Raw genomic sequence first — 15,594 nt, 5'->3', positions numbered from 1 at the left:
TGGAACGGAAACCGATTGTTGGAAATTTTTTTGCGGATTTTCTCCTGGTTTCTTTATAGAAGAACTTATTTCAGAATAGCCCAGATGGCCAATGGTTTAAGCTTCCCTATAGAAATATGAACATGTCCTCTATTTTCTTAGTTCAAGTGGTCTGGTGAGTTTGTGTATACCTATGTATCTATATTACATAGTTCTAATGGCTTGGTGAGTTTGCAGAAAAGAATCTCTTTTTATATCTATATGACATGGTTCTAATGGTTTGGTGAGCTTGCAGAAAAAGTCCGTCTTTATATCTCCTTAAAAATGCTTAAAAATGATAATCTACCTCACGAATTATATCACATGTTTCTCTGAAACTGAAAATACTGAGTGATGGGTTTCGGTCTACTTTCTCCATCCTGATAAACTACTTGTCAAATTTTCAATATGATCATAGCTAACTACAAGGATGATGCAGTGATGCAACAAGAGATTAAGTTGGTGTCACTTACTTCATGAAATTCTTAAGTTCCAGTGTCCCTATGCACACTGAAAACTGAAAGAAGGACAGAATATCTGGTAAGATGAAGGAAGAGCACCCTTCTTTGCATGCGCATGCCTAGAAAATAACCAAAGATTTCCTCTATATAGGTCTGGATGAGGCCAAGGGTTTTGTACTCATTCCTTGATATTATGATTGAAATAATACAAAGAGCCAAAAAAAGATTGGAAATTTTGGCAAAAGATATTCTTTGTACCGCCATCTCTTTTGTGTGGATGAGAATGAATTTGTCTGTCACAAAAGTCCAAGCATCTTTCTTTTTCAGAGGCCATGTCAGGGAAGCAAGTGGAGAGCTGATGATATAAAGAAAGATAACATCATGAAAATATCTCCTTCTCTTTAATAACAAGGAAAAATTGCCAATAGGGGCATCAAAATACGAGAATTGCCGACGGGGGACACACTTTCGAAAAATTGTTAGAGAGGGACGAAATAGGGTTACCAAGTCTCTAAAATGGGGTTATCAAATTCTCAAAAGGGGTTATCAGCCCTCTTTAACAATTTTTCAAAATTGTGTCCCCCCGTTGACAATTCTTGTATTTTGGTGTTCCCCTATACCATTTTTCCTAATAACAAATTAAAAACAGATGGAAAGGACTTTTGAGATGCATCTCAGGTGTTTTACTAGTCATAGGCCAGAGGAATGGGTGCTCTAGATTCCTTGCTCGAATATTGCTTCAACCTCAGCCTTCACACATCAACAAAGAAAACTCCATATGAGATAGTTTATTGTAATAGTTTATTGTAAACCGCCACCTACACTTTTGTCCTATGTTCCAAGAACTACTTAAGTGAAACCCATTGATCTGGAATTAAGAACTAGAGAGCAAGTCATCAAGGAGTTTTCTTGTGGTTGCCTGTTTTGTTTTCCTTTTGTGGTGTGGTTTGTTGGTTTGTATATTCTCCATCTTGTTTGTGCAAGATCTTGGATTTTTCCGTGTGTCCGCCGGTAGAAGATTGACTGGTGTTATCGGCGGTGGATTTTGGCCATAACCAGATCATATTTGGTAATAGAGAGAAGTATCAGTCCTTCCTTCAATCGTCCTACTGCACCATCATAAAAGGAACAGGCTCATATTGTTCTTAAGAACTTAACCCCTCAATACATTATTAGTATATGGCCCTCCAATACTACCCAAGCTATTGTTGGTGAAATTCCCTAAAATATAGAAATTAATAGAGTTGCTTCAAGGCGTGTGTAGTCCCTTTCCTTAAGACAAATTTCACCCCCACAGTTGTGTGCAAAGGGGATCCGCGAATTGCCTCCAAGATACAATGACGCTTTGTAAGAATGTTCGACAAATGTTTGATGACACTTTGCATAAGTGGAATCAAACCCAAAACGCCTTTCAAGAACTTCAAGCCTTAAAGAAAAAATACTAAAACTGTTTCTGCAAAAAAACAGTTTATAGTGCATTGTCTTTTGAACAAAATATCTAGAAAACAAGATGATTGGAGATTGCTTAGAGAGAGAGAGAGACAGAAAAAAAAGTACAGCAATAACTGAATTTCTATATTTGAAAAGACAGATTTCTGCTTGTTTTATAGAGCATTAGATGTCTATTCATTAAGGGAAACATCCCTTCAACATTCCTTCAAAACATCCCTTGGATTGGTTTGAATAATGACCATTCGATCAACACCTTTTGTGATTTAAGTGTTTTAGATCATCTACAAGGTGTCCCTTGTGTTTGAAAAACATCAATGACTGTTGAGAAGCAAAAGACATGAAGAAATGATGAAAAACGGTAGTGAAAAACCATTTCCATTTCTTCCCAACGGATAATTTTTCGAACAGTTGTGGTCGACCGGGCTACCGCGGTCGCCCGCCGGCATGCTTCTGCCCATTTTATTTTTTTACGATCCAAAGAACCGCGGTCGACCGGCTTCCCATGGTCTCCCGCCCACACATTTCTGGAAATTGTTCATACTTCCAGGTACCAATCCGCGGTCGCCTGGGATACCCCGGTCGACCGGCCCCGTCTGAAAATTATCTTTCTAATGTAGATAAAACTTAAAAAATTCTTTTAATTTTCTCAACATCATTTTGCAAAATCTCTAACAATCCCCCACCATTTTCAAAATAAAAATAAATTTCTCATCAGGCTTGGAAACCTTATGCATAAACGAAGATATCTCTCGATTTGAACCTTCACTTAGTGTAAATACATCAAAGTTAGCCAGAATTGCATAGTAGACATATCTTTGAACTAGCTATTCTATTTGACTAACCGAACACATCTACACACAAAAGATTTTGTCTCTATAGGCAGTTTCTAAGAGCCGACACATGTATTGGCCCTGTGTCTATATCTTGGTTTCATGAGCGCTCAAGAGACTAGCCAAGTCTCATAGGAAGCGGCACCACTCCCACACTCACATAGGTAGAGTTATTAAGAGTGTCCCTGTAACTAAAGCACTCTAACACCCTGTTGTAAGCCTATTAAGAGCTCATTTGGTCATTCTTACCCTTTTAAACATTACAAGTACGAAGCACTTTACCTTGGGATGAATATAATGAATATTATAGTGCTTGCAGTCACTCCATACGATGTACTTGAACTCATTGAACTCAAGACTTGATGTTTATTCAAGTGTTGAGTCAAGGTTCCATCATTGATGACTGTTAGTTAATGGCTTTAACCCCATCCGTACTGATGTTTTACACACAAGATCTCTTGCAAGAGCTTTAGTCAGAGGATCAGCCAAATTTTGGTTCGATCTCACATAATCAATAGTTACAATCCCGTTGGTTAGTAACTCTCTTATAGTACTATGTCTAAGTCCTATATGTCTGGACTTACCATTATAAAAGTGATTATATGCCCTTGGTAGTGTGGCCTGACTATCTCAATGAACATAAATCAATGGAATTGGTTTAGGCCATAAAGGAATCTCCAATAATGAATTCCTAGGCCATTCAGCCTCCTTACAACATGCAACCAATGCTATAAACTCTGCTTCCATAGTAGAAGTTGTAATGCATGTTTGCTTTTTAGAGGCCCAGGAGATAGCGCCCCTACCAAGAGTGAAAATCCACCCACTGGTTGATGTGTGATCTATCCGCTCAGTTATCCAACTAGCATCAGTGTATCCTTCTATCATTGTTGGATACCCACTATAACATAAACCATAATCTATAGTCCTCTTCAAGTATTTAAATACTCTATATATTGCATTCCAATTTGCAAAACCATGACTACTGGTAAACCTACTAAGTTTACCTACTGCAAATGCTATGTCTGGTCTAATACATGTCATAGCATACATGAGACTGCTAATAGCACTAGCATACTCTAGTTGAGAAATGATCCTTCCATTATTAGGATACAGCCTTCCCCTAGGATCAATAGGTGTTGAAACAAGTGAACCCTCAAAATGATTAAACCTTTTGAGTACCTTTTCTATGTAATGAGATTGGGTTAGAATCAAACCATTGTCATTCCTTATTATTCTTATTTCCAAGATTACATCTGCTTCACCCATGTCTTTCATATCAAAGTTTTTAGACAAAAATGATTTAGTACTTTGAATATACTCTATATCTGTATTAAATATTAACATGTCATCTACATATAGACATATTATGACACCTATATTACCTTCAAACTTACTATAAATACATTTATCTGACTCGTGTATTCTATAGTCATTTGACACTAAAACTTTATCAAACCTTTCATGCCATTGCTTAGGAGATTGTTTTAGGCCATACAAATATTTGATTAGTTTACAAACCTTATGCTCTTGTCCTGATAATATGAAACCTTTAGGTTGTATACTTCTTCTTCTAATTCACCATTCAAGAATGCAGTTTTAACATCCATTTGGTAAATATGAAGTTTGTATATGGAAGCAAGAGCTATCAAGACTCTAATGGTTGTAATCCTAGCAACCGGTGCATAAGTGTCAAAGTAGTCAGTACCAGGTTTTTGTGTAAACCCTTTGACAATTAATCTTGCCTTAAACTTCTCTATTGCTCCATCTACTCTCTTTTTCTTCTTGAAGATCTACTTACAACCTATTGGTTTTGACCCAGGTGGTAGGTCGACCAAAATCCAAGTTTTATTTTCCATGATTGAATCCATTTCGTCATTAATTGCTTCTTTCCAAAAGGCATCAGCTTGTGACTTTATGGCTTCTTCATAGGTTTTATGATCACTTTCTATGTTCAAGTTTAATATGATCGAAGTTTTGAGTTTTTCTCTTATTCCTTCTACTAGATAGGTAATAAAGTCAGAAACAAAACTCTTTTCTTTTCGATGTCTTTTACTTCTTCGTATTTCACTAGTTTCACTTACTTTTCTTTGAAGTTCTAGATGGGGTTCCATGATTTTGACCCACTTCTTCTTTTGGAATAGAAGTAAATCTATTTTCATAGAAAGTAGCGTCTCTTGACTCAACTATAGTATTTACTTCAAGAAAGTCATTGGATTCTATTACTAGAAACCTATAGGCCTTACTATGAATGGCATATCCTAAAAATACATTCAATACCCTTCTCTCCTAACTTTCTTAATTTAGGCTTAGGGACTTTAATTATAGCCCTACAACCTCAAACTTTAAGATAACTTAAGTTTGGTTTTATTTTCTTCCAAAACTCATAAGAGGTTACACTAGACTTCTTACTTGGACTCTATTCAAAATGTGACAAGCCGTAAGTAAGGCTTCTCCCTAAAAACTTTTGTTTAAACCAGAATTTACAAGCATAGGATTAACCATTTCAGTTAAGGTCCTATTTTTTATTTCTGCCACTCCATTTGTTGTGGAGTAGTCTCATGAATAATACCTTCCGATTCACAAAAATCAGAAAAATAGTATTCACCACCCCTATTAGATCTAAGGCACTTAATCTTTGATCCACATTGGTTTTCTACTTCAGTTTTATAAACTTTAAACTTTTCTACAAGGATGGAACTCCATGATATGGAAAGACAGACTGTGGAACCTAAAAGGATAATAGGAATTGATAAATTGAAAAAGAAAAGAAATAAATGGTCTCTAAATACACCTTCGGTACAATATTGACGATCTCACAAAGATGAAATATCAGTAGTTTTCCATTTACTGATCCCATCTTTCAAGGAATCGATCCCCCTATATACATAACAGTACTTTGAATAGTCATCAATAAACGTGACAAAGTACTTTTTGCCTCCTCTAGTGGGGACACTATGTATATCACATACGTCACTATGAACAAGGTCTAACAAGTTATTATTCCTATGTACTTTAGGAAATGACCTTGTAATGATTTTAGTTTGCATGCATATTTTGCATTTGTCTACCAAATCATGTTGATTCTTAGGAATTAATTCTAATTTAACCATATTATCCATTTTTTTAGTATTAACGTGTCCTAAGCGACTATGCCATAAATATAAAGAAGAATCAACAACATAAGCAAACACATTCACTTTATTGATATTCATTTTGAACATTCCCTCATACATGTATCCCTTTCCAAGAATAAATTTGTCATATTCAAATACACCAGACACTAAATTATTTCTAACTTCTGGTACATGATAGACATCGGTTAGAGTGAGACATTTTTCAGATGTGAATTCTAATTCCACCTTTCCTCTTCCTTTGATTTCTGCTGTCAACGAATTGCTCATGTAGAGCACACTTCCATCTTCAACCAATTCATAGGATGAAAATAGATTCTTGTCTTTGCAGACATGCCTCGTCGCGCCCAAATCAATCCACCAATCATTGCCATCATCAAGGACATTTGCCTCTGAAATCATGGCCACAAACTTTTCTTTGTCCATTGGTGCACCCGACTTCTTATCCTTAAGAAGTCAACACTCACTCTTGTAATGGCCTGGTTTGCCACAATTAAAACAAGCCTCTTTCCTTTTGTTGTTCTTATTGAACTTCTTTTCAGGATTCTTGTTTCTCTTCCGATTGCCTTTCCCTTGTTGGTTCGATTCTTTGACATTTTCCACCAAATGAATTTTAGAGGATAGAGGTTCATGCTCTTCTTTGTTATCTCTTATCCATGATTCTTCCTCAATCCTGAGGCATTAAGCCAAATCCTCAATCCTGAGGCATTTCCTCTTTCTTATGCTTGAGACTTACTAAAGTCTTTCCAAGTTGGTGGAAGTTTGTCAATTATCGAAGGAACAATTAAAGAATCATCAAGAAGAATACCTTGTAAATGTATTTGACTTACTATATGTTGAATTTCATGCAACTGATCAATTACAGGACTATCATCTACCATACGAAAATTCAAGAACCGACTTATAGTAAACTTTTTGCTACTTGCATCTTCCGCCATGTACTTTGCTTCAAGTGCAGTCCAAATCTCACTTGCCGATCCCATGCTTTGGTATATGTCAAAAAGTGAATCCAACATAGCGTTGAAAATGTGCCATTTGCAAATATAGTCGTCTTGCTCCCATTTCAGCCTTGCTCATTTTCAACCGCCGTCAGCCTTGGAGTCGTGAGAACACGAACCACCTTGAGTGAAGTGAGAATGAAGTGCAACTTCTACTGCCACCACTTGAAGTTCCCTTTGTCAAAGCGCTCAAGTTTGATGAAGTCTTGAGTCATTTGACGAACAGAAAACAATGCCATTGAATTACTTAGAAACAACAGAAGAAATTTGTCTTAAGATTGTTGGTGAGATTTCCTAAAATATAGAAATTAGTAGAGTTGCTTCAAGGCGCGTAATCGCTTTCCTTAAGATAAATTTCGTCCCCACCAGTTCTGTGCAAAGGGAATCCGCGAATTGCCTCCAAGATACAATGAAGCTTTGCAAGAATGTCCTACAAATGTTTGATGACACTTTGCACAAGTGGAATCAAACCCAAAACGCCTTTCAAGAACTTCAAGCCTTAAAGAAAAAACACTAAAACTATTTTTGCAGAAAAAACAATTTATAGTGCACTGTTTTATGAACAAAAATATCTAGAAAACAAGAGGGTAGGAGATTGCTTAGAGAGAGAGAGAGAGAGAAGTACAACAATAACTGATTTTCTATATTTGAAAAAGACAGATTTCTGCTCTTTTTATAGAGCATTAGATGTCTGTTCTTTAAGGGAAACATCCCTTCAAAACATCCCTTGGATTGGTTTGAATAATGACCATTCGATCACAACCTTTTGTGATTTAAGTGTTTTGGATCGTCCACAAGGTGTCCCTTGTGTTTGAAAAACATCCATGACTGTTGAGAAGCAAAAGACATGAAGAAATGATGAAAAACGGTAGTGAAAAGCCATGTCCATTTCTTCCCAACGGATAGTTTTTCGAACAGTCGCGGTCGCCCGCCAGCATGCTTCTGTCCATTTTATTCTTTTACGATCCAAAGAACTGCGGTCGCCCACCCACACCTTTCTGAAAATTGTTCATACTTTCAAGTACCAATCCGCGGTCGCCGAGGATACCCCGGTCGACCTGCCCTGTCTAAAAATTATTTTTCTAATTTTGATAAAACTTAAAAAATTATTTTAATTTTCTCACCATCATTTTGCAAAATCTCTAACAGCTTTGAGTCCCTAACCTAAGCAGGGAATCATATAGGATGATGCCTTCTCTTCTGTTTAGCCAATAACTTATATTTCCAAAGTGGGAAGAAATCCATTAGTGCAAGCATGAAGTTAATGCCATGCAAGGGGCTGGCAGTTTTTATGAGGCATTTCAGCTTACCCATCTCTCCGGTGCAGTCATTGAGTTCGTCGTCCGAAAGGCCTGGGAGAGAGTTTACTCCTTTGAAAATAACTCCTAGTCATCTTTAAACATCTGAAGGAAGCATGGAGGCTGTCAGCTCTCAATGCTCTTCTCATTATAAATATTCATTCAACTGATGTGGAATTGAACTATTTTCTGTTGAGTAACTATCTGTAAATGCTCACATGTAATTTCTGACTCACTTTCTTATTTTAATCCCTTTTGACCGGAATAATGACCTTTCTTGTTTGATCACCACATTTGATTGTTATCTACTACTATATAGCTAGAGAGAATTACATGTCAGCATTACCCTTTTACCATCAACCCCTTTGCTGCTATTCTAACATCTATATCTATGTGAAATTATACGAGGGTAAAATCGTCAATTGACCTTATTTCTATTAGACGTCCCCTCAGGGCTCTCTCTTGGACGCATCATCACCCTCTCTCTGTCTTCCACGTGCCTCTCCCCACGTCTCTACGTCACTCTCCCATTCCGCCCTCTATTTCAAGATATTTTCCTAGGGTTTTCTGCTCTAACCCTCTTCAATCTTTCCCATCCGATCTCTCATTTTCCCGTCCGCACCACCTGATTGCCCGCCCTTGCAATGATTAAGGGACAAGTATATCCCTGAGCCTAATATCCCCTTCTAAGTTTCATTTCCATAATATATTTGAATTTCTTCTAATGATTAGATGTAGATTCATTAGCCAATGATTTTCTAATTTTTCATAGTGGCATTGCTTTGTTATTTGGAAATAAATGGTCGTTAATTTCAATTCATTGAATTCATATCTAACTCCATAGAGAACTTTGGTATCCTTCTTCGTAAGTCAATGCATGCACATCCAGAAGGACTAAATTAAGAGTTAATGATGATGGTAAACCTGTTATTTAAATTCACACAAGGTTGTTTTGGTGTTTATGGAAATTCTGTATCCCTGCATTAAGAGTGCTGAAGTCAATCACTTGGATTTAATTTTTTTTATTTTTTTATATATCTATACTCGGTTTTGAGTTTTGGTGGATATGTTCTTACAATTTCTGAAGTCACATACTAAAACCAGATTATTCTACCATGTGTATTTAAAGAAAAAAAACTGTAAACTTGATCTTTTCAACAAGCTTTACAGTTTGTTTGTATATTCAATGTTTATAATTTGGAAAAGTGGGTCATGGGTTTTGCAATTTTGGTTTGTTTTTTCCCATCCAAGGTTCCTAGGAGTTGTAGGCTATCATGCATTTGAGAAGTGAAAAATGTCCCATCCATTGGACTGTTTAGCACGATGAGTACGCTATAGCGTCTTGCCCATATCTTCACTCACAAATGATTTATTATATAACTGCTTACATATCCGTTGAAGCAGTCGTCTCGACGATTTTTTTAAATTTTCTAAAATGGTAGCTCCGACTATTTTTTTGCATTTAAATGTCAGTAAGATATAGTTTTATATGACAATTCCTTTCCATTTTCCAGACATTGTGCCCTGGATTATTTTTTTCCTTCCCGGTTAATGAAGGAGATGATTCTCTTTGCCCCTTTTACTACTATTTCTTTCTGTCTCTTTTTTGCTTATATGGTTATGCAATATAGGTTAATTTAAAACTAAGATTATGTGTTCTTTTTTAGCTCTTTTTTTTTCTTATGAGTTTGCTTTTATTCTTTTTATTTATCATTTAATTTTTTTTGTGTCCTCGTGCATCGCATGGGGTTTTCTACTAGTCTACTACAATATAGCAGGAGGAAAAAGAAATTTCTTTTCTTTTTATATGGGATTTACACGTCATCATTACTCTTTTACCATTAACCCCTTTGCTGATATCTAGCATCTATCTCTATGAGAAATTATTTGAGGGTAAAATTGTAATCTACATACGAAAAGTACTGACACAGGGTATCTGTTTATGACAATTATGGAAAAAACTATCAAGAAGAGGTAAAGACATATGGTAATGACGAAAGAACTACTTTATATTACGCATGCAGGACACTTGCAAAATATTGACGAATTCCGGGCACCTGAAGAGTAACAACAATTATGGAAACCTCTATCGATTGGAGGGCTAGGATCAACCGATGGAAATAATTTTACGGGCACAACCGATTGATGTTGTGTTCCATCACATGGACGGTTTGGATCAACCTATAACCCTCTATAGATTGGAGGGTTCGGATTAACCTATGAAAATTATTTTTGGGGCACAACCTATGTAAGCAGTGGCCCATCTAATGGACGGTTTGGATCATCCTATGGTACGGGCCATACTGTACATTTTAATAAAGTGAAGAGTGAGATCATCAAAATACGGTGAGTGGTGCCATTATAAAATATTGTAGTGAGAACATTAGCACTATATATAATTTGAAACCATCGTTGTTACTTGGATGTTCCCACACAGGTCAGGTTCAACCCTAATTTGGGTTGGGTCGGGTTAAGCTTTTTCGCAAATCGGGTTGGGTTGGGTTGGGAAAAATCAACCCGAATTGAAAATCGAGTCGAGTCGGGTTGGGCTGTCTGGCAACCCGACCTGACCCGAAACCCGAATTTGGGTTCCATCTGAAGAAGTTCTATATATTTGTTTTTCTTTTTCAACATTGAAATAATCTCAACAGTCCACAATGGACGGTTTGGATAATCTTATGGTACGGGCCATACTGTACTTTAATAAAGTGAGGAGTGTGATCATCAAAATATAGTAGTGCGGATAACATTTTCCTTTGTTAATTGTTAGACCCTGTTTGGTTTGGATTTTGAGAACTGGTTGTGAGTTAAAAACTGATTATTGGTGACTCAGTATTGGTTCTTAAAATCCAAAACAACCATATCAAATCGGGTCAACCTGACCCAACCCAACCCAACCCGAATTGGAAATCGGGTTGGGTCGGGTTGAGGAAATTGTAAATCGGGTTGGGTCGGGTTGAACCCAGTCGGATTGGAAATCGGGTTGGGTTGGGTTGAGACCCAAGTTGCACCCCTAACGATGACGAAAAAACTAATTTTCCTTATTCACTATGTGTGGGTCAAATTACAGAAAGTTTGATATTACGAATGCAGGACACCGTAAAAGTAATGACGGGAACACCAATTATGGAAACCTCTAAAGATTTGAGGGCTAGGATCAGCCTATGGAAATTATTTTACGGGCACAACCTATTTATGTTGTGTTCCATCGCATGAACAGTTTAGATCAACCTATGATGTTGTCTGTACGTCTGCCCGTGCATCGCACGGGATTTTTTGCTAGTAGGAATTAAACGAAATTTTTTCTCCTACACGTCAGTGCTTCGATTGCATAAGAAGTTTTCAGGGCTGAATGGTTCCCATGTAATAATAATTGTAGAACAATTATGCATAAAATTATCATGGATTACCTTTTCCTTCTTGGGATTTCCACTTTTATTGCTATATGACCACGAAAGCAGGACATTTCTCCATTCATTATTTCTGAACCATGTTTCGGTCATGCAATGTTCTTGTTGTGATTTCTAAAACTGATGAAGATTACTACTTATTACCTTTCCATAGTAGAGAGTTTTCATCCTCCTTCGTTATAATCATTAACTCAGGTCATTTCTGTTGTTGATAGTAGACATTATGCATAAATTAAATTTTCTTTGATCTTATTTAATATGAACCTGTTGGGAGAATTGTGCACAAATTGCTTCATAAACTTTTTTCTACTCCAGTTACCATTTTTTATTGTGATAATCCAGCTAAACTGATCACATCTGGGGTGAAGGCTGTAAAAAACTTAATGAAAATTTGCAAATGACTATAGGTTATGTTCATAGGAAAATAATTTGCAAGTGAAGCAGACATCTAAATGGACATCTCCTTCTTCCAATTCCCTCAAACTCTAGGTTATGTTCATAGGAAAATAATTTGCAAGTGAAGTAGACATCTAAATGGACATCTCCTTCCTCCAATTCCCTCAAACTCTAGGTTATGTTCATAGGAAAATAATTTGCAAGTGAAGTAGACATCTAAATGGACATCTCCTTCTTCTCTCTCTCTCTCTCTCTCTCTCGATTTTTCCTCTCAGCAACCTTGGCGGGTATTGGAGGAGTTTTTATGAATTACATTGACCACATCATTCATTCTTTTTGGGCCTGATTGGTTTAACGAATTCAACTGAGACCGAGGATCGTGCTCTCCATATAGGCATTTGTATTTATATTATTGCGACCGCTTGGATGGTAACCTTTAGGTGGAAGGTGATTCATCTGATGTGATTTCATGGGCTAAATGTAATAATTATGGCCCATGGAGATTAGCCAAATTTCTGGATGAGAATAGTGCTATGCAAAGTGATAGGCACATTTCTTTTTTCACATTCCCAGGAGTGCTAATGATCGAACTAGCCAGCTTTCCAAATCGGGGGTAATGAGAGATTCTTTTCCCTTCGCCGTGCACCAGTATTCTCAATCTGTATAACAGTCATCATTTTCAAAAAGTAGGCAAATAATTTGATTGGTGTTTCTTATCGAATAACGAATGTAACTTCCACGATCCATCAAGCCAATATTATGATGAAGCGAAAGATAAGCTGTCCATCCAAATTTCAGAAAGAGTTAACAGAGAAGGTTAAATCATCAATGAGAACCCGAAAACACCTTCTGTAGACAAAGAAACAGCAGCTATAGAAACTTTGAAGCAAGAAGAAAAACAGAATGACACAATTAGCTCAAAAGAGAAGACACTAAAGAAGCCAGAAAAGATACTGCCATGTCCTCGCAGTAACAGCCTCGACACAAAGTTCTGTTACTACAACAATTACAATATCAACCAACCTCGGCATTTCTGTAAGAACTGCCAGCACGAATCAATACACATGAAACCCAATGGCACCATTCTCAGTTTCGGCACAGATGCACCACGCTGTGAGTCGACTGCATCTGTGTTGAATCTTTTCGAGAAAACAATACATAAGTGCCAGAGGAATGGATTTTATAGAGCTGAAGAACAGAGAATCTAGTTTCATGTAGCAGAGAAAATGGAGGTGAGCACTCAAGTGGGTCTCCTGTCTTGGGTTTGAACTTGACAGAAGAAGCTAATCCGGAAAGGAGAAAATGGGGATGAGCACTCAATTGAGTGTTCTATCTTGGCTTCGAATTCGACCGAAGATCATAATCCGGCAAAGAAGAAAACAGCGATGAGCACTCAAGTGGGTCTTCTGTATTGGCTTCGAATTCGACCGAAGAAGGTAATCTGGCAAACTTGCAAAAGCCAGCAATGCAGAACTGTCAAGTCTTACCTCCTCAGGTTCCTTGTTTTCCGGGGACTCCATCAAGTTGTACAAGGAATTCAACCCAACAGAGCCTTCAGCTAGCACAGCCACATGCTTTCTATCCTTTGAGCTTTGCCATATCATTTTATCCTGCACCAGGTTATTGAGGTTGTAGCTTCCGATGCGCTTGGAGTATTCCTTGGATATCATCCGCATCTTCTTTTTGAAACACTGGATCCCCTGGTTCTAACTCTCCAACCTTAGGCAAGCATTCAAGAGAAGGAAACAGGCTTAAACAAGGTGATTCATAGAAAGAAAGAAACACAAACAAAACAACTCAGAAAGATGACTGTGGATTCCTAAGTGGTTGCAGATTGAAAACCTCGGTGACGCTGCGAGTAGCTCTATATGGGCAATGCTGGGGACTAAGAATTGACAAGGCGGGTTCAATCAATAACAAGTAGGTTTTCTAGGCCTTCCAATCAAAGATCTACGACAGGAATCATACAGCTGAAACCTCCCAGATCTTGCACGCCCACCGTGTGGAACTTTCAAGGTCACTGAACTTCCATCAGAGCTCATAGTGGATCAGCAAGCTGGCAAAATTTTGTTGTAAATTTTGGAAACTTCAGCTCATGGAATGAGGTTGCACTAATGAATATTACCACAACACCACGCCAAGCTTTATAGATGCAAAAGGCTGAACTGAAGGTATTGGCATGGAAATTTTCGATTGTGAGAAAAAACTTTTGAGGATTTTCTCTTGGTTTCGGTGTGGAAGAGCTAATTTCGGAGTAGCTCAAATGGCCAATGGTCTAAGTTGCCCTATAGAAATATGAACATATCCTCTATTTTCTTAGTTCTAATGGTTTGGTGAGTTTGTGTATACCTATGTATCTATATGACATAGTTCTAATGGTTTGGTGAGTCTGCAGAAAAGGGTCTATTTTTTATCTACTTAAAAATTATAATCTAACTCATGAATTCTATCACATGTTTCTCTGATACTGAAAATACTCAGCGATGGGTTTCAATCTACCTTCTCCTTCCTTATAAACTACTTACCAGATTTTCAATATGATCATAGCTAAGTAGAAGGACCTATCAAAAAAAAAAAGCTAAGTAGAAGGATGATGCAGTGATGCAACAAGATCTTAAATTGGTCACTTACCTCATGAAATTCTTAATATCCAGTGTCCCTATGCACACTGAAAACTGAATGAAGATCAAAATACCTGGTGAGATGAATGAAGAGCGCCATTCTTTGGATACCTAGAAAATAACCAAAGATTTCCTTTATATAGGTCTGGATGAGGCCAAGGGTTTAGTAGTCATTCCTTGATATTATGAATGAGATAATAAAAGAGCCAAAAAAAGATTGGAAATTTTGGCAGACAAAAGAAAAAAGATCTTTTTGTGGGGCCATCTCGTTTGTGTGGATGAGAATTAAGTCTTTAACAAAAGTCCAAGCATCTTTCTTTTTCATGTGGCAGGCAAACAAGTGGACAGCTGAGTATTTAAAGATTAACATCATGAAAATATCTCCTCTTTCATAATAACAAAGCAAAAACAGAACCACCAGAAGGAAAATTTACCTCCCTCCTACTTTTTTTCTTTTTCTTTTTCTTTTTCGGAAATGAAATTCACTACCTACTTCTTTGTCTTCATCTATATTATCGTGCTGAAACATAGCAAGTAGACCATGTGTTGTATGGTGGAAACAGAAAAATAAGTTTCCAACATGACTTGGTGGGTACAAGATACTGAAATCTGACCAATAATATCAACAAAATTCAGCAGAAATTTACTGCTTGATCTTTTGAAAGCGAAATTTACTGTTTATATTCATTATATTAAAAACTGGTGGCCTCAGTTCATCTGGTTAAATTAGGTGGACCTAACTCCAGATATTTTTGCTTGGAGATGCCAAGTTGCTTCTACACATCATTTATTTATTTTTCTTCCTATCATAAGAAGACAACAGGCATTTTGTCCGATCTATATACCTGAATATCTTAATCTCATATCACATCTAAGATTTTAATATCCCTTCTTTTCCTTTATTAGTTTATTACCACCTCTCCTAAACATACCATTCCTTCCCAAATCACACTCGCACCTCTCAAACTCCCAATCCATC

At 37.1% G+C, this 15,594-nt stretch overlaps 1 pseudogene; it reads left to right on the top strand.

Moving 5' to 3' along the window:
- Window positions 1-13,357: 13,357 nt before the first annotated feature.
- On the top strand, window positions 13,358-14,750 carry LOC143848911 (cyclic dof factor 2-like; annotated as a pseudogene).
- Window positions 14,751-15,594: the final 844 nt, after the last annotated feature.

This window comes from Tasmannia lanceolata, unplaced genomic scaffold (genome assembly GCF_043159265.1).
Source record: "Tasmannia lanceolata isolate RefF3 unplaced genomic scaffold, GAP_Taslan_0.1 ptg000016l, whole genome shotgun sequence".
NCBI lineage: Eukaryota > Viridiplantae > Streptophyta > Magnoliopsida > Canellales > Winteraceae > Tasmannia > Tasmannia lanceolata.
This window is presented reverse-complemented; position numbering and strand designations above follow the sequence as displayed.